The following is a 24,996-nucleotide window of genomic DNA, read 5'->3' as shown; positions in this document are numbered from 1 at the left end:
ATTTCAATATTTAAACCACAGCTGAAACATAGGCTCTTTGCGTAGTGCTATTGGATAGTATATTCCTGCTGACAATCACACTGCTTTACCTATATCCCTAGTGCCTTATCTTGATTCACTCGGTCGCAAGTGGTATTTCTACCCTATGCTGTTTCTGCCAACCGACCTTGACCACGAGACAAGCCAGCAGATTTGAGAATAAAAACAGTACCGGCTCGAATCTCGGTCGGCAGAAGGTCAACGCCGCAGGATTGCCGTGCCATTTATCCAAAATGTGGAGCGCTTCACGGATTTGCGTGTCATCCTTTCGCAGGGGCCATGCTAATCTTCTCTGTATCGATCCAATTTTAGTATATGTGCTGCCGTAGCAAGCACAGTAGACGATATGCAGGGGCGTGCTTATAACTCCTTGTGCCAGGAAAAGGGCTCTGCAAAAGGGCAGGTCTGAGAAATTCCTCTGGTATCACTATGATCCCTCAGAGATCAAGAAGGACACGCCCCTTAGGCATGGACCTAAATAACTCCACCCCCCAAGCCCAAGCCCAAGACCAAGACCAAGCCCAAGCCTTTTTGATGTTTATACCTCAAAATGTAACCCTACAAGCTAAAACAGCCAAGAGAGTCAGTTACAAAGTTAAAACACACACGCACATTGTCAGATACCTAAAGTGCCCAGTAAGTATGACTTGACCAAGCAGATAGTTAGGAAGCCTGCCCCATACCGACACAGAAAAGGAAGTAGGGCAAAATGGAGGGCGGGGCAAAACCTGACAGGGTGGGGTGGGATGGGTAATATGGTGGGTGGGGCTCCAGGTCAAGGGGTGGGAATTCTATTAAAGGTATGGGACGGGACTGAAGAAAACTCCAGTCTACAACACAAAACTCTGCAATGGACAAAAGTCCTTACATGTTCCACCCTCTACAACCCCTGCTGCATGTTGTTTTGCCAGCTCTGGCAAGCATGGTTCAATTGTTCATGGACCGATCCCTAGCTCCAGAGAGAGGTGTCCTGATATATTCCTGATTTCAATATTTAAACCACAGCTGAAACATAGGCTCTTTGCGTAGTGCTATTGGATAGTATATTCCTGCTGACAATCACACTGCTTTACCTATATCCCTAGTGCCTTATCTTGATTCACTCGGTCGCAAGTGGTATTTCTACCCTATGCTGTTTCTGCCAATCGACCTTGACCACGAGACAAGCCAGCAGATTTGAGAATAAAAACAGTACCGGCTCGAATCTCGGTCGGCAGAAGGTCAACGCTGCAGGATTGCCGTGCCATTTATCCAAAATGTGGAGCGCTTCACGGATTTGCGTGTCATCCTTTCGCAGGGGCCATGCTAATCTTCTCTGTATCGATCCAATTTTAGTATATGTGCTGCCGTAGCAAGCACAGTAGACGATATGCAGGGGCGTGCTTATAACTCCTTGTGCCAGGAAAAGGGCTCTGCAAAAGGGCAGGTCTGAGAAATTCCTCTGGTATCACTATGATCCCTCAGAGATCAAGAAGGACACGCCCCTTAGGCATGGACCTAAATAACTCCACCCCCCAAGCCCAAGACCAAGACCAAGCCCAAGCCTTTTTGATGTTTATACCTCAAAATGTAACCCTACAAGCTAAAACAGCCAAGAGAGTCAGTTACAAAGTTAAAACACACACGCACATTGTCAGATACCTAAAGTGCCCAGTAAGTATGACTTGACCAAGCAGATAGTTAGGAAGCCTGCCCCATACCGACACAGAAAAGGAAGTAGGGCAAAATGGAGGGCGGGGCAAAACCTGACAGGGTGGGGTGGGATGGGTAATATGGTGGGTGGGGCTCCAGGTCAAGGGGTGGGAATTCTATTAAAGGTATGGGACGGGACTGAAGAAAACTCCAGTCTACAACACAAAACTCTGCAATGGACAAAAGTCCTTACATGTTCCACCCTCTACAACCCCTGCTGCATGTTGTTTTGCCAGCTCTGGCAAGCATGGTTCAATTGTTCATGGACCGATCCCTAGCTCCAGAGAGAGGTGTCCTGATATATTCCTGATTTCAATATTTAAACCACAGCTGAAACATAGGCTCTTTGCGTAGTGCTATTGGATAGTATATTCCTGCTGACAATCACACTGCTTTACCTATATCCCTAGTGCCTTATCTTGATTCACTCGGTCGCAAGTGGTATTTCTACCCTATGCTGTTTCTGCCAATCGACCTTGACCACGAGACAAGCCAGCAGATTTGAGAATAAAAACAGTACCGGCTCGAATCTCGGTCGGCAGAAGGTCAACGCTGCAGGATTGCCGTGCCATTTATCCAAAATGTGGAGCGCTTCACGGATTTGCGTGTCATCCTTTCGCAGGGGCCATGCTAATCTTCTCTGTATCGATCCAATTTTAGTATATGTGCTGCCGTAGCAAGCACAGTAGACGATATGCAGGGGCGTGCTTATAACTCCTTGTGCCAGGAAAAGGGCTCTGCAAAAGGGCAGGTCTGAGAAATTCCTCTGGTATCACTATGATCCCTCAGAGATCAAGAAGGACACGCCCCTTAGGCATGGACCTAAATAACTCCACCCCCCAAGCCCAAGACCAAGCCCAAGCCTTTTTGATGTTTATACCTCAAAATGTAACCCTACAAGCTAAAACAGCCAAGAGAGTCAGTTACAAAGTTAAAACACACACGCACATTGTCAGATACCTAAAGTGCCCAGTAAGTATGACTTGACCAAGCAGATAGTTAGGAAGCCTGCCCCATACCGACACAGAAAAGGAAGTAGGGCAAAATGGAGGGCGGGGCAAAACCTGACAGGGTGGGGTGGGATGGGTAATATGGTGGGTGGGGCTCCAGGTCAAGGGGTGGGAATTCTATTAAAGGTATGGGACGGGACTGAAGAAAACTCCAGTCTACAACACAAAACTCTGCAATGGACAAAAGTCCTTACATGTTCCACCCTCTACAACCCCTGCTGCATGTTGTTTTGCCAGCTCTGGCAAGCATGGTTCAATTGTTCATGGACCGATCCCTAGCTCCAGAGAGAGGTGTCCGGATATATTCCTGATTTCAATATTTAAACCACAGCTGAAACATAGGCTCTTTGCGTAGTGCTATTGGATAGTATATTCCTGCTGACAATCACACTGCTTTACCTATATCCCTAGTGCCTTATCTTGATTCACTCGGTCGCAAGTGGTATTTCTACCCTATGCTGTTTCTGCCAACCGACCTTGACCACGAGACAAGCCAGCAGATTTGAGAATAAAAACAGTACCGGCTCGAATCTCGGTCGGCAGAAGGTCAACGCCGCAGGATTGCCGTGCCATTTATCCAAAATGTGGAGCGCTTCACGGATTTGCGTGTCATCCTTTCGCAGGGGCCATGCTAATCTTCTCTGTATCGATCCAATTTTAGTATATGTGCTGCCGTAGCAAGCACAGTAGACGATATGCAGGGGCGTGCTTATAACTCCTTGTGCCAGGAAAAGGGCTCTGCAAAAGGGCAGGTCTGAGAAATTCCTCTGGTATCACTATGATCCCTCAGAGATCAAGAAGGACACGCCCCTTAGGCATGGACCTAAATAACTCCACCCCCCAAGCCCAAGCCCAAGACCAAGACCAAGCCCAAGCCTTTTTGATGTTTATACCTCAAAATGTAACCCTACAAGCTAAAACAGCCAAGAGAGTCAGTTACAAAGTTAAAACACACACGCACATTGTCAGATACCTAAAGTGCCCAGTAAGTATGACTTGACCAAGCAGATAGTTAGGAAGCCTGCCCCATACCGACACAGAAAAGGAAGTAGGGCAAAATGGAGGGCGGGGCAAAACCTGACAGGGTGGGGTGGGATGGGTAATATGGTGGGTGGGGCTCCAGGTCAAGGGGTGGGAATTCTATTAAAGGTATGGGACGGGACTGAAGAAAACTCCAGTCTACAACACAAAACTCTGCAATGGACAAAAGTCCTTACATGTTCCACCCTCTACAACCCCTGCTGCATGTTGTTTTGCCAGCTCTGGCAAGCATGGTTCAATTGTTCATGGACCGATCCCTAGCTCCAGAGAGAGGTGTCCTGATATATTCCTGATTTCAATATTTAAACCACAGCTGAAACAGGCTCTTTGCGTAGTGCTATTGGATAGTATATTCCTGCTGACAATCACACTGCTTTACCTATATCCCTAGTGCCTTATATTGATTCACTCGGTCACAAGTGGTATTTCTACCCTATGCTGTTTCTGCCAATCGACCTTGACCACGAGACAAGCCAGCAGATTTGAGAATAAAAACAGTACCGGCTCGAATCTCGGTCGGCAGAAGGTCAACGCCGCAGGATTGCCGTGCCATTTCTCCAGGTTCTTCAAAATGTGGAGCGCTTCACGGATTTGCGTGTCATCCTTTCGCAGGGGCCATGCTAATCTTCTCTGTATCGATCCAATTTTAGTATATGTGCTGCCGTAGCAAGCACAGTAGACGATATGCAGGGGCGTGCTTATAACTCCTTGTGCCAGGAAAAGGGCTCTGCAAAAGGGCAGGTCTGAGAAATTCCTCTGGTATCACTATGATCCCTCAGAGATCAAGAAGGACACGCCCCTTAGGCATGGACCTAAATAACTCCACCCCCCAAGCCCAAGCCCAAGACCAAGACCAAGCCCAAGCCTTTTTGATGTTTATACCTCAAAATGTAACCCTACAAGCTAAAACAGCCAAGAGAGTCAGTTACAAAGTTAAAACACACACGCACATTGTCAGATACCTAAAGTGCCCAGTAAGTATGACTTGACCAAGCAGATAGTTAGGAAGCCTGCCCCATACCGACACAGAAAAGGAAGTAGGGCAAAATGGAGGGCGGGGCAAAACCTGACAGGGTGGGGTGGGATGGGTAATATGGTGGGTGGGGCTCCAGGTCAAGGGGTGGGAATTCTATTAAAGGTATGGGACGGGACTGAAGAAAACTCCAGTCTACAACACAAAACTCTGCAATGGACAAAAGTCCTTACATGTTCCACCCTCTACAACCCCTGCTGCATGTTGTTTTGCCAGCTCTGGCAAGCATGGTTCAATTGTTCATGGACCGATCCCTAGCTCCAGAGAGAGGTGTCCTGATATATTCCTGATTTCAATATTTAAACCACAGCTGAAACATAGGCTCTTTGCGTAGTGCTATTGGATAGTATATTCCTGCTGACAATCACACTGCTTTACCTATATCCCTAGTGCCTTATCTTGATTCACTCGGTCGCAAGTGGTATTTCTACCCTATGCTGTTTCTGCCAATCGACCTTGACCACGAGACAAGCCAGCAGATTTGAGAATAAAAACAGTACCGGCTCGAATCTCGGTCGGCAGAAGGTCAACGCTGCAGGATTGCCGTGCCATTTATCCAAAATGTGGAGCGCTTCACGGATTTGCGTGTCATCCTTTCGCAGGGGCCATGCTAATCTTCTCTGTATCGATCCAATTTTAGTATATGTGCTGCCGTAGCAAGCACAGTAGACGATATGCAGGGGCGTGCTTATAACTCCTTGTGCCAGGAAAAGGGCTCTGCAAAAGGGCAGGTCTGAGAAATTCCTCTGGTATCACTATGATCCCTCAGAGATCAAGAAGGACACGCCCCTTAGGCATGGACCTAAATAACTCCACCCCCCAAGCCCAAGCCCAAGACCAAGACCAAGCCCAAGCCTTTTTGATGTTTATACCTCAAAATGTAACCCTACAAGCTAAAACAGCCAAGAGAGTCAGTTACAAAGTTAAAACACACACGCACATTGTCAGATACCTAAAGTGCCCAGTAAGTATGACTTGACCAAGCAGATAGTTAGGAAGCCTGCCCCATACCGACACAGAAAAGGAAGTAGGGCAAAATGGAGGGCGGGGCAAAACCTGACAGGGTGGGGTGGGATGGGTAATATGGTGGGTGGGGCTCCAGGTCAAGGGGTGGGAATTCTATTAAAGGTATGGGACGGGACTGAAGAAAACTCCAGTCTACAACACAAAACTCTGCAATGGACAAAAGTCCTTACATGTTCCACCCTCTACAACCCCTGCTGCATGTTGTTTTGCCAGCTCTGGCAAGCATGGTTCAATTGTTCATGGACCGATCCCTAGCTCCAGAGAGAGGTGTCCTGATATATTCCTGATTTCAATATTTAAACCACAGCTGAAACATAGGCTCTTTGCGTAGTGCTATTGGATAGTATATTCCTGCTGACAATCACACTGCTTTACCTATATCCCTAGTGCCTTATCTTGATTCACTCGGTCGCAAGTGGTATTTCTACCCTATGCTGTTTCTGCCAATCGACCTTGACCACGAGACAAGCCAGCAGATTTGAGAATAAAAACAGTACCGGCTCGAATCTCGGTCGGCAGAAGGTCAACGCCGCAGGATTGCCGTGCCATTTCTCCAGGTTCTTCAAAATGTGGAGCGCTTCACGGATTTGCGTGTCATCCTTTCGCAGGGGCCATGCTAATCTTCTCTGTATCGATCCAATTTTAGTATATGTGCTGCCGTAGCAAGCACAGTAGACGATATGCAGGGGCGTGCTTATAACTCCTTGTGCCAGGAAAAGGGCTCTGCAAAAGGGCAGGTCTGAGAAATTCCTCTGGTATCACTATGATCCCTCAGAGATCAAGAAGGACACGCCCCTTAGGCATGGACCTAAATAACTCCACCCCCCAAGCCCAAGCCCAAGACCAAGACCAAGCCCAAGCCTTTTTGATGTTTATACCTCAAAATGTAACCCTACAAGCTAAAACAGCCAAGAGAGTCAGTTACAAAGTTAAAACACACACGCACATTGTCAGATACCTAAAGTGCCCAGTAAGTATGACTTGACCAAGCAGATAGTTAGGAAGCCTGCCCCATACCGACACAGAAAAGGAAGTAGGGCAAAATGGAGGGCGGGGCAAAACCTGACAGGGTGGGGTGGGATGGGTAATATGGTGGGTGGGGCTCCAGGTCAAGGGGTGGGAATTCTATTAAAGGTATGGGACGGGACTGAAGAAAACTCCAGTCTACAACACAAAACTCTGCAATGGACAAAAGTCCTTACATGTTCCACCCTCTACAACCCCTGCTGCATGTTGTTTTGCCAGCTCTGGCAAGCATGGTTCAATTGTTCATGGACCGATCCCTAGCTCCAGAGAGAGGTGTCCGGATATATTCCTGATTTCAATATTTAAACCACAGCTGAAACATAGGCTCTTTGCGTAGTGCTATTGGATAGTATATTCCTGCTGACAATCACACTGCTTTACCTATATCCCTAGTGCCTTATCTTGATTCACTCGGTCGCAAGTGGTATTTCTACCCTATGCTGTTTCTGCCAACCGACCTTGACCACGAGACAAGCCAGCAGATTTGAGAATAAAAACAGTACCGGCTCGAATCTCGGTCGGCAGAAGGTCAACGCCGCAGGATTGCCGTGCCATTTATCCAAAATGTGGAGCGCTTCACGGATTTGCGTGTCATCCTTTCGCAGGGGCCATGCTAATCTTCTCTGTATCGATCCAATTTTAGTATATGTGCTGCCGTAGCAAGCACAGTAGACGATATGCAGGGGCGTGCTTATAACTCCTTGTGCCAGGAAAAGGGCTCTGCAAAAGGGCAGGTCTGAGAAATTCCTCTGGTATCACTATGATCCCTCAGAGATCAAGAAGGACACGCCCCTTAGGCATGGACCTAAATAACTCCACCCCCCAAGCCCAAGACCAAGACCAAGCCCAAGCCTTTTTGATGTTTATACCTCAAAATGTAACCCTACAAGCTAAAACAGCCAAGAGAGTCAGTTACAAAGTTAAAACACACACGCACATTGTCAGATACCTAAAGTGCCCAGTAAGTATGACTTGACCAAGCAGATAGTTAGGAAGCCTGCCCCATACCGACACAGAAAAGGAAGTAGGGCAAAATGGAGGGCGGGGCAAAACCTGACAGGGTGGGGTGGGATGGGTAATATGGTGGGTGGGGCTCCAGGTCAAGGGGTGGGAATTCTATTAAAGGTATGGGACGGGACTGAAGAAAACTCCAGTCTACAACACAAAACTCTGCAATGGACAAAAGTCCTTACATGTTCCACCCTCTACAACCCCTGCTGCATGTTGTTTTGCCAGCTCTGGCAAGCATGGTTCAATTGTTCATGGACCAATCCCTAGCTCCAGAGAGAGGTGTCCTGATATATTCCTGATTTCAATATTTAAACCACAGCTGAAACATAGGCTCTTTGCGTAGTGCTATTGGATAGTATATTCCTGCTGACAATCACACTGCTTTACCTATATCCCTAGTGCCTTATCTTGATTCACTCGGTCGCAAGTGGTATTTCTACCCTATGCTGTTTCTGCCAATCGACCTTGACCACGAGACAAGCCAGCAGATTTGAGAATAAAAACAGTACCGGCTCGAATCTCGGTCGGCAGAAGGTCAACGCTGCAGGATTGCCGTGCCATTTATCCAAAATGTGGAGCGCTTCACGGATTTGCGTGTCATCCTTTCGCAGGGGCCATGCTAATCTTCTCTGTATCGATCCAATTTTAGTATATGTGCTGCCGTAGCAAGCACAGTAGACGATATGCAGGGGCGTGCTTATAACTCCTTGTGCCAGGAAAAGGGCTCTGCAAAAGGGCAGGTCTGAGAAATTCCTCTGGTATCACTATGATCCCTCAGAGATCAAGAAGGACACGCCCCTTAGGCATGGACCTAAATAACTCCACCCCCCAAGCCCAAGCCCAAGACCAAGACCAAGCCCAAGCCTTTTTGATGTTTATACCTCAAAATGTAACCCTACAAGCTAAAACAGCCAAGAGAGTCAGTTACAAAGTTAAAACACACACGCACATTGTCAGATACCTAAAGTGCCCAGTAAGTATGACTTGACCAAGCAGATAGTTAGGAAGCCTGCCCCATACCGACACAGAAAAGGAAGTAGGGCAAAATGGAGGGCGGGGCAAAACCTGACAGGGTGGGGTGGGATGGGTAATATGGTGGGTGGGGCTCCAGGTCAAGGGGTGGGAATTCTATTAAAGGTATGGGACGGGACTGAAGAAAACTCCAGTCTACAACACAAAACTCTGCAATGGACAAAAGTCCTTACATGTTCCACCCTCTACAACCCCTGCTGCATGTTGTTTTGCCAGCTCTGGCAAGCATGGTTCAATTGTTCATGGACCGATCCCTAGCTCCAGAGAGAGGTGTCCGGATATATTCCTGATTTCAATATTTAAACCACAGCTGAAACATAGGCTCTTTGCGTAGTGCTATTGGATAGTATATTCCTGCTGACAATCACACTGCTTTACCTATATCCCTAGTGCCTTATCTTGATTCACTCGGTCGCAAGTGGTATTTCTACCCTATGCTGTTTCTGCCAACCGACCTTGACCACGAGACAAGCCAGCAGATTTGAGAATAAAAACAGTACCGGCTCGAATCTCGGTCGGCAGAAGGTCAACGCCGCAGGATTGCCGTGCCATTTATCCAAAATGTGGAGCGCTTCACGGATTTGCGTGTCATCCTTTCGCAGGGGCCATGCTAATCTTCTCTGTATCGATCCAATTTTAGTATATGTGCTGCCGTAGCAAGCACAGTAGACGATATGCAGGGGCGTGCTTATAACTCCTTGTGCCAGGAAAAGGGCTCTGCAAAAGGGCAGGTCTGAGAAATTCCTCTGGTATCACTATGATCCCTCAGAGATCAAGAAGGACACGCCCCTTAGGCATGGACCTAAATAACTCCACCCCCCAAGCCCAAGCCCAAGACCAAGACCAAGCCCAAGCCTTTTTGATGTTTATACCTCAAAATGTAACCCTACAAGCTAAAACAGCCAAGAGAGTCAGTTACAAAGTTAAAACACACACGCACATTGTCAGATACCTAAAGTGCCCAGTAAGTATGACTTGACCAAGCAGATAGTTAGGAAGCCTGCCCCATACCGACACAGAAAAGGAAGTAGGGCAAAATGGAGGGCGGGGCAAAACCTGACAGGGTGGGGTGGGATGGGTAATATGGTGGGTGGGGCTCCAGGTCAAGGGGTGGGAATTCTATTAAAGGTATGGGACGGGACTGAAGAAAACTCCAGTCTACAACACAAAACTCTGCAATGGACAAAAGTCCTTACATGTTCCACCCTCTACAACCCCTGCTGCATGTTGTTTTGCCAGCTCTGGCAAGCATGGTTCAATTGTTCATGGACCGATCCCTAGCTCCAGAGAGAGGTGTCCTGATATATTCCTGATTTCAATATTTAAACCACAGCTGAAACAGGCTCTTTGCGTAGTGCTATTGGATAGTATATTCCTGCTGACAATCACACTGCTTTACCTATATCCCTAGTGCCTTATATTGATTCACTCGGTCACAAGTGGTATTTCTACCCTATGCTGTTTCTGCCAATCGACCTTGACCACGAGACAAGCCAGCAGATTTGAGAATAAAAACAGTACCGGCTCGAATCTCGGTCGGCAGAAGGTCAACGCCGCAGGATTGCCGTGCCATTTCTCCAGGTTCTTCAAAATGTGGAGCGCTTCACGGATTTGCGTGTCATCCTTTCGCAGGGGCCATGCTAATCTTCTCTGTATCGATCCAATTTTAGTATATGTGCTGCCGTAGCAAGCACAGTAGACGATATGCAGGGGCGTGCTTATAACTCCTTGTGCCAGGAAAAGGGCTCTGCAAAAGGGCAGGTCTGAGAAATTCCTCTGGTATCACTATGATCCCTCAGAGATCAAGAAGGACACGCCCCTTAGGCATGGACCTAAATAACTCCACCCCCCAAGCCCAAGCCCAAGACCAAGACCAAGCCCAAGCCTTTTTGATGTTTATACCTCAAAATGTAACCCTACAAGCTAAAACAGCCAAGAGAGTCAGTTACAAAGTTAAAACACACACGCACATTGTCAGATACCTAAAGTGCCCAGTAAGTATGACTTGACCAAGCAGATAGTTAGGAAGCCTGCCCCATACCGACACAGAAAAGGAAGTAGGGCAAAATGGAGGGCGGGGCAAAACCTGACAGGGTGGGGTGGGATGGGTAATATGGTGGGTGGGGCTCCAGGTCAAGGGGTGGGAATTCTATTAAAGGTATGGGACGGGACTGAAGAAAACTCCAGTCTACAACACAAAACTCTGCAATGGACAAAAGTCCTTACATGTTCCACCCTCTACAACCCCTGCTGCATGTTGTTTTGCCAGCTCTGGCAAGCATGGTTCAATTGTTCATGGACCGATCCCTAGCTCCAGAGAGAGGTGTCCGGATATATTCCTGATTTCAATATTTAAACCACAGCTGAAACATAGGCTCTTTGCGTAGTGCTATTGGATAGTATATTCCTGCTGACAATCACACTGCTTTACCTATATCCCTAGTGCCTTATCTTGATTCACTCGGTCGCAAGTGGTATTTCTACCCTATGCTGTTTCTGCCAACCGACCTTGACCACGAGACAAGCCAGCAGATTTGAGAATAAAAACAGTACCGGCTCGAATCTCAGTCGGCAGAAGGTCAACGCCGCAGGATTGCCGTGCCATTTATCCAAAATGTGGAGCGCTTCACGGATTTGCGTGTCATCCTTTCGCAGGGGCCATGCTAATCTTCTCTGTATCGATCCAATTTTAGTATATGTGCTGCCGTAGCAAGCACAGTAGACGATATGCAGGGGCGTGCTTATAACTCCTTGTGCCAGGAAAAGGGCTCTGCAAAAGGGCAGGTCTGAGAAATTCCTCTGGTATCACTATGATCCCTCAGAGATCAAGAAGGACACGCCCCTTAGGCATGGACCTAAATAACTCCACCCCCCAAGCCCAAGCCCAAGACCAAGACCAAGCCCAAGCCTTTTTGATGTTTATACCTCAAAATGTAACCCTACAAGCTAAAACAGCCAAGAGAGTCAGTTACAAAGTTAAAACACACACGCACATTGTCAGATACCTAAAGTGCCCAGTAAGTATGACTTGACCAAGCAGATAGTTAGGAAGCCTGCCCCATACCGACACAGAAAAGGAAGTAGGGCAAAATGGAGGGCGGGGCAAAACCTGACAGGGTGGGGTGGGATGGGTAATATGGTGGGTGGGGCTCCAGGTCAAGGGGTGGGAATTCTATTAAAGGTATGGGAAGGGACTGAAGAAAACTCCAGTCTACAACACAAAACTCTGCAATGGACAAAAGTCCTTACATGTTCCACCCTCTACAACCCCTGCTGCATGTTGTTTTGCCAGCTCTGGCAAGCATGGTTCAATTGTTCATGGACCGATCCCTAGCTCCAGAGAGAGGTGTCCTGATATATTCCTGATTTCAATATTTAAACCACAGCTGAAACATAGGCTCTTTGCGTAGTGCTATTGGATAGTATATTCCTGCTGACAATCACACTGCTTTACCTATATCCCTAGTGCCTTATCTTGATTCACTCGGTCGCAAGTGGTATTTCTACCCTATGCTGTTTCTGCCAATCGACCTTGACCACGAGACAAGCCAGTAGATTTGAGAATAAAAACAGTACCGGCTCGAATCTCGGTCGGCAGAAGGTCAACGCTGCAGGATTGCCGTGCCATTTATCCAAAATGTGGAGCGCTTCACGGATTTGCGTGTCATCCTTTCGCAGGGGCCATGCTAATCTTCTCTGTATCGATCCAATTTTAGTATATGTGCTGCCGTAGCAAGCACAGTAGACGATATGCAGGGGCGTGCTTATAACTCCTTGTGCCAGGAAAAGGGCTCTGCAAAAGGGCAGGTCTGAGAAATTCCTCTGGTATCACTATGATCCCTCAGAGATCAAGAAGGACACGCCCCTTAGGCATGGACCTAAATAACTCCACCCCCCAAGCCCAAGACCAAGACCAAGCCCAAGCCTTTTTGATGTTTATACCTCAAAATGTAACCCTACAAGCTAAAACAGCCAAGAGAGTCAGTTACAAAGTTAAAACACACACGCACATTGTCAGATACCTAAAGTGCCCAGTAAGTATGACTTGACCAAGCAGATAGTTAGGAAGCCTGCCCCATACCGACACAGAAAAGGAAGTAGGGCAAAATGGAGGGCGGGGCAAAACCTGACAGGGTGGGGTGGGATGGGTAATATGGTGGGTGGGGCTCCAGGTCAAGGGGTGGGAATTCTATTAAAGGTATGGGACGGGACTGAAGAAAACTCCAGTCTACAACACAAAACTCTGCAATGGACAAAAGTCCTTACATGTTCCACCCTCTACAACCCCTGCTGCATGTTGTTTTGCCAGCTCTGGCAAGCATGGTTCAATTGTTCATGGACCGATCCCTAGCTCCAGAGAGAGGTGTCCTGATATATTCCTGATTTCAATATTTAAACCACAGCTGAAACATAGGCTCTTTGCGTAGTGCTATTGGATAGTATATTCCTGCTGACAATCACACTGCTTTACCTATATCCCTAGTGCCTTATCTTGATTCACTCGGTCGCAAGTGGTATTTCTACCCTATGCTGTTTCTGCCAATCGACCTTGACCACGAGACAAGCCAGTAGATTTGAGAATAAAAACAGTACCGGCTCGAATCTCGGTCGGCAGAAGGTCAACGCTGCAGGATTGCCGTGCCATTTATCCAAAATGTGGAGCGCTTCACGGATTTGCGTGTCATCCTTTCGCAGGGGCCATGCTAATCTTCTCTGTATCGATCCAATTTTAGTATATGTGCTGCCGTAGCAAGCACAGTAGACGATATGCAGGGGCGTGCTTATAACTCCTTGTGCCAGGAAAAGGGCTCTGCAAAAGGGCAGGTCTGAGAAATTCCTCTGGTATCACTATGATCCCTCAGAGATCAAGAAGGACACGCCCCTTAGGCATGGACCTAAATAACTCCACCCCCCAAGCCCAAGACCAAGACCAAGCCCAAGCCTTTTTGATGTTTATACCTCAAAATGTAACCCTACAAGCTAAAACAGCCAAGAGAGTCAGTTACAAAGTTAAAACACACACGCACATTGTCAGATACCTAAAGTGCCCAGTAAGTATGACTTGACCAAGCAGATAGTTAGGAAGCCTGCCCCATACCGACACAGAAAAGGAAGTAGGGCAAAATGGAGGGCGGGGCAAAACCTGACAGGGTGGGGTGGGATGGGTAATATGGTGGGTGGGGCTCCAGGTCAAGGGGTGGGAATTCTATTAAAGGTATGGGACGGGACTGAAGAAAACTCCAGTCTACAACACAAAACTCTGCAATGGACAAAAGTCCTTACATGTTCCACCCTCTACAACCCCTGCTGCATGTTGTTTTGCCAGCTCTGGCAAGCATGGTTCAATTGTTCATGGACCGATCCCTAGCTCCAGAGAGAGGTGTCCTGATATATTCCTGATTTCAATATTTAAACCACAGCTGAAACATAGGCTCTTTGCGTAGTGCTATTGGATAGTATATTCCTGCTGACAATCACACTGCTTTACCTATATCCCTAGTGCCTTATCTTGATTCACTCGGTCGCAAGTGGTATTTCTACCCTATGCTGTTTCTGCCAATCGACCTTGACCACGAGACAAGCCAGTAGATTTGAGAATAAAAACAGTACCGGCTCGAATCTCGGTCGGCAGAAGGTCAACGCTGCAGGATTGCCGTGCCATTTATCCAAAATGTGGAGCGCTTCACGGATTTGCGTGTCATCCTTTCGCAGGGGCCATGCTAATCTTCTCTGTATCGATCCAATTTTAGTATATGTGCTGCCGTAGCAAGCACAGTAGACGATATGCAGGGGCGTGCTTATAACTCCTTGTGCCAGGAAAAGGGCTCTGCAAAAGGGCAGGTCTGAGAAATTCCTCTGGTATCACTATGATCCCTCAGAGATCAAGAAGGACACGCCCCTTAGGCATGGACCTAAATAACTCCACCCCCCAAGCCCAAGACCAAGACCAAGCCCAAGCCTTTTTGATGTTTATACCTCAAAATGTAACCCTACAAGCTAAAACAGCCAAGAGAGTCAGTTACAAAGTTAAAACACACACGCACATTGTCAGATACCTAAAGTGCCCAGTAAGTATGACTTGACCAAGCAGATAGTTAGGAAGCCTGCCCCATACCGACACAGAAAAGGAAGTAGGGCAAAATGGAGGGCGGGGCAAAACCTGACAGGGTGGGGTGGGATGGGTAATATGGTGGGTGGGGCTCCAGGTCAAGGGGTGGGAATTCTATTAAAGGTATGGGAAGGGACTGAAGAAAACTCCAGTCTACAACACAAAACTCTGCAATGGACAAAAGTCCTTACATGTTCCACCCTCTACAACCCCTGCTGCATGTTGTTTTGCCAGCTCTGGCAAGCATGGTTCAATTGTTCATGGACCGATCCCTAGCTCCAGAGAGAGGTGTCCTGATATATTCCTGATTTCAATATTTAAACCACAGCTGAAACATAGGCTCTTTGCGTAGTGCTATTGGATAGTATATTCCTGCTGACAATCACACTGCTTTACCTATATCCCTAGTGCCTTATCTTGATTCACTCGGTCGCAAGTGGTATTTCTACCCTATGCTGTTTCTGCCAATCGACCTTGACCACGAGACAAGCCAGCAGATTTGAGAATAAAAACAGTACCGGCTCGAATCTCGGTCGGCAGAAGGTCAACGCTGCAGGATTGCCGTGCCATTTATCCAAAATGTGGAGCGCTTCACGGATTTGCGTGTCATCCTTTCGCAGGGGCCATGCTAATCTTCTCTGTATCGATCCAATTTTAGTATATGTGCTGCCGTAGCAAGCACAGTAGACGATATGCAGGGGCGTGCTTATAACTCCTTGTGCCAGGAAAAGGGCTCTGCAAAAGGGCAGGTCTGAGAAATTCCTCTGGTATCACTATGATCCCTCAGAGATCAAGAAGGACACGCCCCTTAGGCATGGACCTAAATAACTCCACCCCCCAAGCCCAAGCCCAAGACCAAGACCAAGCCCAAGCCTTTTTGATGTTTATACCTCAAAATGTAACCCTACAAGCTAAAACAGCCAAGAGAGTCAGTTACAAAGTTAAAACACACACGCACATTGTCAGATACCTAAAGTGCCCAGTAAGTATGACTTGACCAAGCAGATAGTTAGGAAGCCTGCCCCATACCGACACAGAAAAGGAAGTAGGGCAAAATGGAGGGCGGGGCAAAACCTGACAGGGTGGGGTGGGATGGGTAATATGGTGGGTGGGGCTCCAGGTCAAGGGGTGGGAATTCTATTAAAGGTATGGGACGGGACTGAAGAAAACTCCAGTCTACAACACAAAACTCTGCAATGGACAAAAGTCCTTACATGTTCCACCCTCTACAACCCCTGCTGCATGTTGTTTTGCCAGCTCTGGCAAGCATGGTTCAATTGTTCATGGACCGATCCCTAGCTCCAGAGAGAGGTGTCCGGATATATTCCTGATTTCAATATTTAAACCACAGCTGAAACATAGGCTCTTTGCGTAGTGCTATTGGATAGTATATTCCTGCTGACAATCACACTGCTTTACCTATATCCCTAGTGCCTTATCTTGATTCACTCGGTCGCAAGTGGTATTTCTACCCTATGCTGTTTCTGCCAACCGACCTTGACCACGAGACAAGCCAGCAGATTTGAGAATAAAAACAGTACCGGCTCGAATCTCGGTCGGCAGAAGGTCAACGCCGCAGGATTGCCGTGCCATTTATCCAAAATGTGGAGCGCTTCACGGATTTGCGTGTCATCCTTTCGCAGGGGCCATGCTAATCTTCTCTGTATCGATCCAATTTTAGTATATGTGCTGCCGTAGCAAGCACAGTAGACGATATGCAGGGGCGTGCTTATAACTCCTTGTGCCAGGAAAAGGGCTCTGCAAAAGGGCAGGTCTGAGAAATTCCTCTGGTATCACTATGATCCCTCAGAGATCAAGAAGGACACGCCCCTTAGGCATGGACCTAAATAACTCCACCCCCCAAGCCCAAGCCCAAGACCAAGACCAAGCCCAAGCCTTTTTGATGTTTATACCTCAAAATGTAACCCTACAAGCTAAAACAGCCAAGAGAGTCAGTTACAAAGTTAAAACACACACGCACATTGTCAGATACCTAAAGTGCCCAGTAAGTATGACTTGACCAAGCAGATAGTTAGGAAGCCTGCCCCATACCGACACAGAAAAGGAAGTAGGGCAAAATGGAGGGCGGGGCAAAACCTGACAGGGTGGGGTGGGATGGGTAATATGGTGGGTGGGGCTCCAGGTCAAGGGGTGGGAATTCTATTAAAGGTATGGGACGGGACTGAAGAAAACTCCAGTCTACAACACAAAACTCTGCAATGGACAAAAGTCCTTACATGTTCCACCCTCTACAACCCCTGCTGCATGTTGTTTTGCCAGCTCTGGCAAGCATGGTTCAATTGTTCATGGACCGATCCCTAGCTCCAGAGAGAGGTGTCCGGATATATTCCTGATTTCAATATTTAAACCACAGCTGAAACATAGGCTCTTTGCGTAGTGCTATTGGATAGTATATTCCTGCTGACAATCACACTGCTTTACCTATATCCCTAGTGCCTTATCTTGATTCACTCGGTCGCAAGTGGTATTTCTACCCTATGCTGTTTCTGCCAACCGACCTTGACCACGAGACAAGCCAGCAGATTTGAGAATAAAAACAGTACCGGCTCGAATCTCGGTCGGCAGAAGGTCAACGCCGCAGGATTGCCGTGCCATTTATCCAAAATGTGGAGCGCTTCACGGATTTGCGTGTCATCCTTTCGCAGGGGCCATGCTAATCTTCTCTGTATCGATCCAATTTTAGTATATGTGCTGCCGTAGCAAGCACAGTAGACGATATGCAGGGGCGTGCTTATAACTCCTTGTGCCAGGAAAAGGGCTCTGCAAAAGGGCAGGTCTGAGAAATTCCTCTGGTATCACTATGATCCCTCAGAGATCAAGAAGGACACGCCCCTTAGGCATGGACCTAAATAACTCCACCCCCCAAGCCCAAGCCCAAGACCAAGACCAAGCCCAAGCCTTTTTGATGTTTATACCTCAAAATGTAACCCTACAAGCTAAAACAGCCAAGAGAGTCAGTTACAAAGTTAAAACACACACGCACATTGTCAGATACCTAAAGTGCCCAGTAAGTATGACTTGACCAAGCAGATAGTTAGGAAGCCTGCCCCATACCGACACAGAAAAGGAAGTAGGGCAAAATGGAGGGCGGGGCAAAACCTGACAGGGTGGGGTGGGATGGGTAATATGGTGGGTGGGGCTCCAGGTCAAGGGGTGGGAATTCTATTAAAGGTATGGGACGGGACTGAAGAAAACTCCAGTCTACAACACAAAACTCTGCAATGGACAAAAGTCCTTACATGTTCCACCCTCTACAACCCCTGCTGCATGTTGTTTTGCCAGCTCTGGCAAGCATGGTTCAATTGTTCATGGACCGATCCCTAGCTCCAGAGAGAGGTGTCCTGATATATTCCTGATTTCAATATTTAAACCACAGCTGAAACAGGCTCTTTGCGTAGTGCTATTGGATAGTATATTCCTGCTGACAATCACACTGCTTTACCTATATCCCTAGTGCCTTATATTGATTCACTCGGTCACAAGTGGTATTTCTACCCTATGCTGTTTCTGCCAATCGACCTTGACCACGAGACAAGCCAGCAGATTTGAGAATAAAAACAGTACCGGCTCGAATCTCGGTCGGCAGAAGGTCAACGCCGCAGGATTGCCGTGCCATTTCTCCAGGTTCTTCAAAATGTGGAGCGCTTCACGGATTTGCGTGTCATCCTTTTGCAGGGGCCATGCTAATCTTCTCTGTATCGATCCAATTTTAGTATATGTGCTGCCGTAGCAAGCACAGTAGACGATATGCAGGGGCGTGCTTATAACTCCTTGTGCCAGGAAAAGGGCTCTGCAAAAGGGCAGGTCTGAGAAATTCCTCTGGTATCACTATGATCCCTCAGAGATCAAGAAGGACACGCCCCTTAGGCATGGACCTAAATAACTCCACCCCCCAAGCCCAAGCCCAAGACCAAGACCAAGCCCAAGCCTTTTTGATGTTTATACCTCAAAATGTAACCCTACAAGCTAAAACAGCCAAGAGAGTCAGTTACAAAGTTAAAACACACACGCACATTGTCAGATACCTAAAGTGCCCAGTAAGTATGACTTGACCAAGCAGATAGTTAGGAAGCCTGCCCCATACCGACACAGAAAAGGAAGTAGGGCAAAATGGAGGGCGGGGCAAAACCTGACAGGGTGGGGTGGGATGGGTAATATGGTGGGTGGGGCTCCAGGTCAAGGGGTGGGAATTCTATTAAAGGTATGGGACGGGACTGAAGAAAACTCCAGTCTACAACACAAAACTCTGCAATGGACAAAAGTCCTTACATGTTCCACCCTCTACAACCCCTGCTGCATGTTGTTTTGCCAGCTCTGGCAAGCATGGTTCAATTGTTCATGGACCGATCCCTAGCTCCAGAGAGAGGTGTCCTGATATATTCCTGATTTCAATATTTAAACCACAGCTGAAACAGGCTCTTTGCGTAGTGCTATTGGATAGTATATTCCTGCTGACAATCACACTGCTTTACCTATATCCCTAGTGCCTTATATTGATTCACTCGGTCACAAGTGGTATTTCTACCCTATGCTGTTTCTGCCAATCGACCTTGACCACGAGACAAGCCAGCAGATTTGAGAATAAAAACAGTACCGGCTCGAATCTCGGTCGGCAGAAGGTCAACGCCGCAGGATTGCCGTGCCATTTCTCCAGGTTCTTCAAAATGTGGAGCGCTTCACGGATTTGCGTGTCATCCTTTTGCAGGGGCCATGCTAATCTTCTCTGTATCGATCCAATTTTAGTATATGTGCTGCCGTAGCAAGCACAGTAGACGATATGCAGGGGCGTGCTTATAACTCCTTGTGCCAGGAAAAGGGCTCTGCAAAAGGGCAGGTCTGAGAAATTCCTCTGGTATCACTATGATCCCTCAGAGATCAAGAAGGACACGCCCCTTAGGCATGGACCTAAATAACTCCACCCCCCAAGCCCAAGCCCAAGACCAAGACCAAGCCCAAGCCTTTTTGATGTTTATACCTCAAAATGTAACCCTACAAGCTAAAACAGCCAAGAGAGTCAGTTACAAAGTTAAAACACACACGCACATTGTCAGATACCTAAAGTGCCCAGTAAGTATGACTTGACCAAGCAGATAGTTAGGAAGCCTGCCCCATACCGACACAGAAAAGGAAGTAGGGCAAAATGGAGGGCGGGGCAAAACCTGACAGGGTGGGGTGGGATGGGTAATATGGTGGGTGGGGCTCCAGGTCAAGGGGTGGGAATTCTATTAAAGGTATGGGACGGGACTGAAGAAAACTCCAGTCTACAACACAAAACTCTGCAATGGACAAAAGTCCTTACATGTTCCACCCTCTACAACCCCTGCTGCATGTTGTTTTGCCAGCTCTGGCAAGCATGGTTCAATTGTTCATGGACCGATCCCTAGCTCCAGAGAGAGGTGTCCTGATATATTCCTGATTTCAATATTTAAACCACAGCTGAAACATAGGCTCTTTGCGTAGTGCTATTGGATAGTATATTCCTGCTGACAATCACACTGCTTTACCTATATCCCTAGTGCCTTATCTTGATTCACTCGGTCGCAAGTGGTATTTCTACCCTATGCTGTTTCTGCCAATCGACCTTGACCACGAGACAAGCCAGCAGATTTGAGAATAAAAACAGTACCGGCTCGAATCTCGGTCGGCAGAAGGTCAACGCCGCAGGATTGCCGTGCCATTTCTCCAGGTTCTTCAAAATGTGGAGCGCTTCACGGATTTGCGTGTCATCCTTTTGCAGGGGCCATGCTAATCTTCTCTGTATCGATCCAATTTTAGTATATGTGCTGCCGTAGCAAGCACAGTAGACGATATGCAGGGGCGTGCTTATAACTCCTTGTGCCAGGAAAAGGGCTCTGCAAAAGGGCAGGTCTGAGAAATTCCTCTGGTATCACTATGATCCCTCAGAGATCAAGAAGGACACGCCCCTTAGGCATGGACCTAAATAACTCCACCCCCCAAGCCCAAGCCCAAGACCAAGACCAAGCCCAAGCCTTTTTGATGTTTATACCTCAAAATGTAACCCTACAAGCTAAAACAGCCAAGAGAGTCAGTTACAAAGTTAAAACACACACGCACATTGTCAGATACCTAAAGTGCCCAGTAAGTATGACTTGACCAAGCAGATAGTTAGGAAGCCTGCCCCATACCGACACAGAAAAGGAAGTAGGGCAAAATGGAGGGCGGGGCAAAACCTGACAGGGTGGGGTGGGATGGGTAATATGGTGGGTGGGGCTCCAGGTCAAGGGGTGGGAATTCTATTAAAGGTATGGGACGGGACTGAAGAAAACTCCAGTCTACAACACAAAACTCTGCAATGGACAAAAGTCCTTACATGTTCCACCCTCTACAACCCCTGCTGCATGTTGTTTTGCCAGCTCTGGCAAGCATGGTTCAATTGTTCATGGACCGATCCCTAGCTCCAGAGAGAGGTGTCCTGATATATTCCTGATTTCAATATTTAAACCACAGCTGAAACATAGGCTCTTTGCGTAGTGCTATTGGATAGTATATTCCTGCTGACAATCACACTGCTTTACCTATATCCCTAGTGCCTTATCTTGATTCACTCGGTCGCAAGTGGTATTTCTACCCTATGCTGTTTCTGCCAATCGACCTTGACCACGAGACAAGCCAGCAGATTTGAGAATAAAAACAGTACCGGCTCGAATCTCGGTCGGCAGAAGGTCAACGCTGCAGGATTGCCGTGCCATTTATCCAAAATGTGGAGCGCTTCACGGATTTGCGTGTCATCCTTTCGCAGGGGCCATGCTAATCTTCTCTGTATCGATCCAATTTTAGTATATGTGCTGCCGTAGCAAGCACAGTAGACGATATGCAGGGGCGTGCTTATAACTCCTTGTGCCAGGAAAAGGGCTCTGCAAAAGGGCAGGTCTGAGAAATTCCTCTGGTATCACTATGATCCCTCAGAGATCAAGAAGGACACGCCCCTTAGGCATGGACCTAAATAACTCCACCCCCCAAGCCCAAGACCAAGCCCAAGCCTTTTTGATGTTTATACCTCAAAATGTAACCCTACAAGCTAAAACAGCCAAGAGAGTCAGTTACAAAGTTAAAACACACACGCACATTGTCAGATACCTAAAGTGCCCAGTAAGTATGACTTGACCAAGCAGATAGTTAGGAAGCCTGCCCCATACCGACACAGAAAAGGAAGTAGGGCAAAATGGAGGGCGGGGCAAAACCTGACAGGGTGGGGTGGGATGGGTAATATGGTGGGTGGGGCTCCAGGTCAAGGGGTGGGAATTCTATTAAAGGTATGGGACGGGACTGAAGAAAACTCCAGTCTACAACACAAAACTCTGCAATGGACAAAAGTCCTTACATGTTCCACCCTCTACAACCCCTGCTGCATGTTGTTTTGCCAGCTCTGGCAAGCATGGTTCAATTGTTCATGGACCGATCCCTAGCTCCAGAGAGAGGTGTCCGGATATATTCCTGATTTCAATATTTAAACCACAGCTGAAACATAGGCTCTTTGCGTAGTGCTATTGGATAGTATATTCCTGCTGACAATCACACTGCTTTACCTATATCCCTAGTGCCTTATCTTGATTCACTCGGTCGCAAGTGGTATTTCTACCCTATGCTGTTTCTGCCAACCGACCTTGACCACGAGACAAGCCAGCAGATTTGAGAATAAAAACAGTACCGGCTCGAATCTCGGTCGGCAGAAGGTCAACGCCGCAGGATTGCCGTGCCATTTATCCAAAATGTGGAGCGCTTCACGGATTTGCGTGTCATCCTTTCGCAGGGGCCATGCTAATCTTCTCTGTATCGATCCAATTTTAGTATATGTGCTGCCGTAGCAAGCACAGTAGACGATATGCAGGGGCGTGCTTATAACTCCTTGTGCCAGGAAAAGGGCTCTGCAAAAGGGCAGGTCTGAGAAATTCCTCTGGTATCACTATGATCCCTCAGAGATCAAGAAGGACACGCCCCTTAGGCATGGACCTAAATAACTCCACCCCCCAAGCCCAAGCCCAAGACCAAGACCAAGCCCAAGCCTTTTTGATGTTTATACCTCAAAATGTAACCCTACAAGCTAAAACAGCCAAGAGAGTCAGTTACAAAGTTAAAACACACACGCACATTGTCAGATACCTAAAGTGCCCAGTAAGTATGACTTGACCAAGCAGATAGTTAGGAAGCCTGCCCCATACCGACACAGAAAAGGAAGTAGGGCAAAATGGAGGGCGGGGCAAAACCTGACAGGGTGGGGTGGGATGGGTAATATGGTGGGTGGGGCTCCAGGTCAAGGGGTGGGAATTCTATTAAAGGTATGGGACGGGACTGAAGAAAACTCCAGTCTACAACACAAAACTCTGCAATGGACAAAAGTCCTTACATGTTCCACCCTCTACAACCCCTGCTGCATGTTGTTTTGCCAGCTCTGGCAAGCATGGTTCAATTGTTCATGGACCGATCCCTAGCTCCAGAGAGAGGTGTCCTGATATATTCCTGATTTCAATATTTAAACCACAGCTGAAACAGGCTCTTTGCGTAGTGCTATTGGATAGTATATTCCTGCTGACAATCACACTGCTTTACCTATATCCCTAGTGCCTTATATTGATTCACTCGGTCACAAGTGGTATTTCTACCCTATGCTGTTTCTGCCAATCGACCTTGACCACGAGACAAGCCAGCAGATTTGAGAATAAAAACAGTACCGGCTCGAATCTCGGTCGGCAGAAGGTCAACGCCGCAGGATTGCCGTGCCATTTCTCCAGGTTCTTCAAAATGTGGAGCGCTTCACGGATTTGCGTGTCATCCTTTCGCAGGGGCCATGCTAATCTTCTCTGTATCGATCCAATTTTAGTATATGTGCTGCCGTAGCAAGCACAGTAGACGATATGCAGGGGCGTGCTTATAACTCCTTGTGCCAGGAAAAGGGCTCTGCAAAAGGGCAGGTCTGAGAAATTCCTCTGGTATCACTATGATCCCTCAGAGATCAAGAAGGACACGCCCCTTAGGCATGGACCTAAATAACTCCACCCCCCAAGCCCAAGCCCAAGACCAAGACCAAGCCCAAGCCTTTTTGATGTTTATACCTCAAAATGTAACCCTACAAGCTAAAACAGCCAAGAGAGTCAGTTACAAAGTTAAAACACACACGCACATTGTCAGATACCTAAAGTGCCCAGTAAGTATGACTTGACCAAGCAGATAGTTAGGAAGCCTGCCCCATACCGACACAGAAAAGGAAGTAGGGCAAAATGGAGGGCGGGGCAAAACCTGACAGGGTGGGGTGGGATGGGTAATATGGTGGGTGGGGCTCCAGGTCAAGGGGTGGGAATTCTATTAAAGGTATGGGACGGGACTGAAGAAAACTCCAGTCTACAACACAAAACTCTGCAATGGACAAAAGTCCTTACATGTTCCACCCTCTACAACCCCTGCTGCATGTTGTTTTGCCAGCTCTGGCAAGCATGGTTCAATTGTTCATGGACCGATCCCTAGCTCCAGAGAGAGGTGTCCTGATATATTCCTGATTTCAATATTTAAACCACAGCTGAAACATAGGCTCTTTGCGTAGTGCTATTGGATAGTATATTCCTGCTGACAATCACACTGCTTTACCTATATCCCTAGTGCCTTATCTTGATTCACTCGGTCGCAAGTGGTATTTCTACCCTATGCTGTTTCTGCCAATCGACCTTGACCACGAGACAAGCCAGCAGATTTGAGAATAAAAACAGTACCGGCTCGAATCTCGGTCGGCAGAAGGTCAACGCTGCAGGATTGCCGTGCCATTTATCCAAAATGTGGAGCGCTTCACGGATTTGCGTGTCATCCTTTCGCAGGGGCCATGCTAATCTTCTCTGTATCGATCCAATTTTAGTACATGTGCTGCCGTAGCAAGCACAGTAGACGATATGCAGGGGCGTGCTTATAACTCCTTGTGCCAGGAAAAGGGCTCTGCAAAAGGGCAGGTC

The 24,996-nt window shown here is 47.5% G+C and overlaps 25 non-coding genes across 25 annotated transcripts; all 25 read right to left on the bottom strand.

The window, feature by feature from the left end:
- Nucleotides 1-268: 268 nt before the first annotated feature.
- Nucleotides 269-375, bottom strand: LOC143486917 (U6 spliceosomal RNA). Its single transcript, XR_013123783.1, has one exon. It is a non-coding gene; the product is annotated as a U6 spliceosomal RNA (small nuclear RNA).
- A 916-nt stretch (nt 376-1,291) lies between these two features.
- On the bottom strand, nt 1,292-1,398 carry LOC143486916 (U6 spliceosomal RNA). Its single transcript, XR_013123782.1, has one exon. It is a non-coding gene; the product is annotated as a U6 spliceosomal RNA (small nuclear RNA).
- A 910-nt stretch (nt 1,399-2,308) lies between these two features.
- On the bottom strand, nt 2,309-2,415 carry LOC143486915 (U6 spliceosomal RNA). The gene has a single exon (XR_013123780.1). It is a non-coding gene; the product is annotated as a U6 spliceosomal RNA (small nuclear RNA).
- A 904-nt stretch (nt 2,416-3,319) lies between these two features.
- LOC143486914 (U6 spliceosomal RNA) lies at nt 3,320-3,426 on the bottom strand. The gene has a single exon (XR_013123779.1). It is a non-coding gene; the product is annotated as a U6 spliceosomal RNA (small nuclear RNA).
- A 923-nt stretch (nt 3,427-4,349) lies between these two features.
- Nucleotides 4,350-4,456, bottom strand: LOC143486913 (U6 spliceosomal RNA). The gene has a single exon (XR_013123778.1). It is a non-coding gene; the product is annotated as a U6 spliceosomal RNA (small nuclear RNA).
- A 916-nt stretch (nt 4,457-5,372) lies between these two features.
- On the bottom strand, nt 5,373-5,479 carry LOC143486911 (U6 spliceosomal RNA). The gene has a single exon (XR_013123776.1). It is a non-coding gene; the product is annotated as a U6 spliceosomal RNA (small nuclear RNA).
- Nucleotides 5,480-6,404: 925 nt separating this feature from the next.
- LOC143486910 (U6 spliceosomal RNA) lies at nt 6,405-6,511 on the bottom strand. The gene has a single exon (XR_013123774.1). It is a non-coding gene; the product is annotated as a U6 spliceosomal RNA (small nuclear RNA).
- Nucleotides 6,512-7,427: 916 nt separating this feature from the next.
- On the bottom strand, nt 7,428-7,534 carry LOC143486909 (U6 spliceosomal RNA). The gene has a single exon (XR_013123773.1). It is a non-coding gene; the product is annotated as a U6 spliceosomal RNA (small nuclear RNA).
- A 910-nt stretch (nt 7,535-8,444) lies between these two features.
- LOC143486908 (U6 spliceosomal RNA) lies at nt 8,445-8,551 on the bottom strand. The gene has a single exon (XR_013123772.1). It is a non-coding gene; the product is annotated as a U6 spliceosomal RNA (small nuclear RNA).
- A 916-nt stretch (nt 8,552-9,467) lies between these two features.
- LOC143486907 (U6 spliceosomal RNA) lies at nt 9,468-9,574 on the bottom strand. Its single transcript, XR_013123771.1, has one exon. It is a non-coding gene; the product is annotated as a U6 spliceosomal RNA (small nuclear RNA).
- Nucleotides 9,575-10,497: 923 nt separating this feature from the next.
- Nucleotides 10,498-10,604, bottom strand: LOC143486906 (U6 spliceosomal RNA). The gene has a single exon (XR_013123770.1). It is a non-coding gene; the product is annotated as a U6 spliceosomal RNA (small nuclear RNA).
- A 916-nt stretch (nt 10,605-11,520) lies between these two features.
- Nucleotides 11,521-11,627, bottom strand: LOC143486905 (U6 spliceosomal RNA). Its single transcript, XR_013123768.1, has one exon. It is a non-coding gene; the product is annotated as a U6 spliceosomal RNA (small nuclear RNA).
- A 916-nt stretch (nt 11,628-12,543) lies between these two features.
- LOC143486904 (U6 spliceosomal RNA) lies at nt 12,544-12,650 on the bottom strand. The gene has a single exon (XR_013123767.1). It is a non-coding gene; the product is annotated as a U6 spliceosomal RNA (small nuclear RNA).
- Nucleotides 12,651-13,560: 910 nt separating this feature from the next.
- On the bottom strand, nt 13,561-13,667 carry LOC143486903 (U6 spliceosomal RNA). The gene has a single exon (XR_013123766.1). It is a non-coding gene; the product is annotated as a U6 spliceosomal RNA (small nuclear RNA).
- A 910-nt stretch (nt 13,668-14,577) lies between these two features.
- On the bottom strand, nt 14,578-14,684 carry LOC143486902 (U6 spliceosomal RNA). Its single transcript, XR_013123765.1, has one exon. It is a non-coding gene; the product is annotated as a U6 spliceosomal RNA (small nuclear RNA).
- A 910-nt stretch (nt 14,685-15,594) lies between these two features.
- On the bottom strand, nt 15,595-15,701 carry LOC143486900 (U6 spliceosomal RNA). The gene has a single exon (XR_013123762.1). It is a non-coding gene; the product is annotated as a U6 spliceosomal RNA (small nuclear RNA).
- A 916-nt stretch (nt 15,702-16,617) lies between these two features.
- On the bottom strand, nt 16,618-16,724 carry LOC143486899 (U6 spliceosomal RNA). The gene has a single exon (XR_013123761.1). It is a non-coding gene; the product is annotated as a U6 spliceosomal RNA (small nuclear RNA).
- A 916-nt stretch (nt 16,725-17,640) lies between these two features.
- Nucleotides 17,641-17,747, bottom strand: LOC143486898 (U6 spliceosomal RNA). Its single transcript, XR_013123760.1, has one exon. It is a non-coding gene; the product is annotated as a U6 spliceosomal RNA (small nuclear RNA).
- Nucleotides 17,748-18,670: 923 nt separating this feature from the next.
- LOC143486968 (U6 spliceosomal RNA) lies at nt 18,671-18,777 on the bottom strand. Its single transcript, XR_013123833.1, has one exon. It is a non-coding gene; the product is annotated as a U6 spliceosomal RNA (small nuclear RNA).
- Nucleotides 18,778-19,700: 923 nt separating this feature from the next.
- LOC143486967 (U6 spliceosomal RNA) lies at nt 19,701-19,807 on the bottom strand. The gene has a single exon (XR_013123832.1). It is a non-coding gene; the product is annotated as a U6 spliceosomal RNA (small nuclear RNA).
- A 925-nt stretch (nt 19,808-20,732) lies between these two features.
- On the bottom strand, nt 20,733-20,839 carry LOC143486966 (U6 spliceosomal RNA). The gene has a single exon (XR_013123831.1). It is a non-coding gene; the product is annotated as a U6 spliceosomal RNA (small nuclear RNA).
- Nucleotides 20,840-21,755: 916 nt separating this feature from the next.
- On the bottom strand, nt 21,756-21,862 carry LOC143486897 (U6 spliceosomal RNA). The gene has a single exon (XR_013123759.1). It is a non-coding gene; the product is annotated as a U6 spliceosomal RNA (small nuclear RNA).
- A 904-nt stretch (nt 21,863-22,766) lies between these two features.
- Nucleotides 22,767-22,873, bottom strand: LOC143486896 (U6 spliceosomal RNA). The gene has a single exon (XR_013123758.1). It is a non-coding gene; the product is annotated as a U6 spliceosomal RNA (small nuclear RNA).
- Nucleotides 22,874-23,796: 923 nt separating this feature from the next.
- LOC143486895 (U6 spliceosomal RNA) lies at nt 23,797-23,903 on the bottom strand. Its single transcript, XR_013123756.1, has one exon. It is a non-coding gene; the product is annotated as a U6 spliceosomal RNA (small nuclear RNA).
- Nucleotides 23,904-24,819: 916 nt separating this feature from the next.
- On the bottom strand, nt 24,820-24,926 carry LOC143486953 (U6 spliceosomal RNA). The gene has a single exon (XR_013123820.1). It is a non-coding gene; the product is annotated as a U6 spliceosomal RNA (small nuclear RNA).
- Between the last annotated feature and the right edge of the window lie 70 nt (nt 24,927-24,996).

Source organism: Brachyhypopomus gauderio, unplaced genomic scaffold (assembly GCF_052324685.1).
Source record: "Brachyhypopomus gauderio isolate BG-103 unplaced genomic scaffold, BGAUD_0.2 sc45, whole genome shotgun sequence".
Taxonomy (NCBI): domain Eukaryota; kingdom Metazoa; phylum Chordata; class Actinopteri; order Gymnotiformes; family Hypopomidae; genus Brachyhypopomus; species Brachyhypopomus gauderio.
Note: the sequence above shows the minus strand (reverse complement) of the source record. Positions and strands in the feature narration are given on the sequence as shown.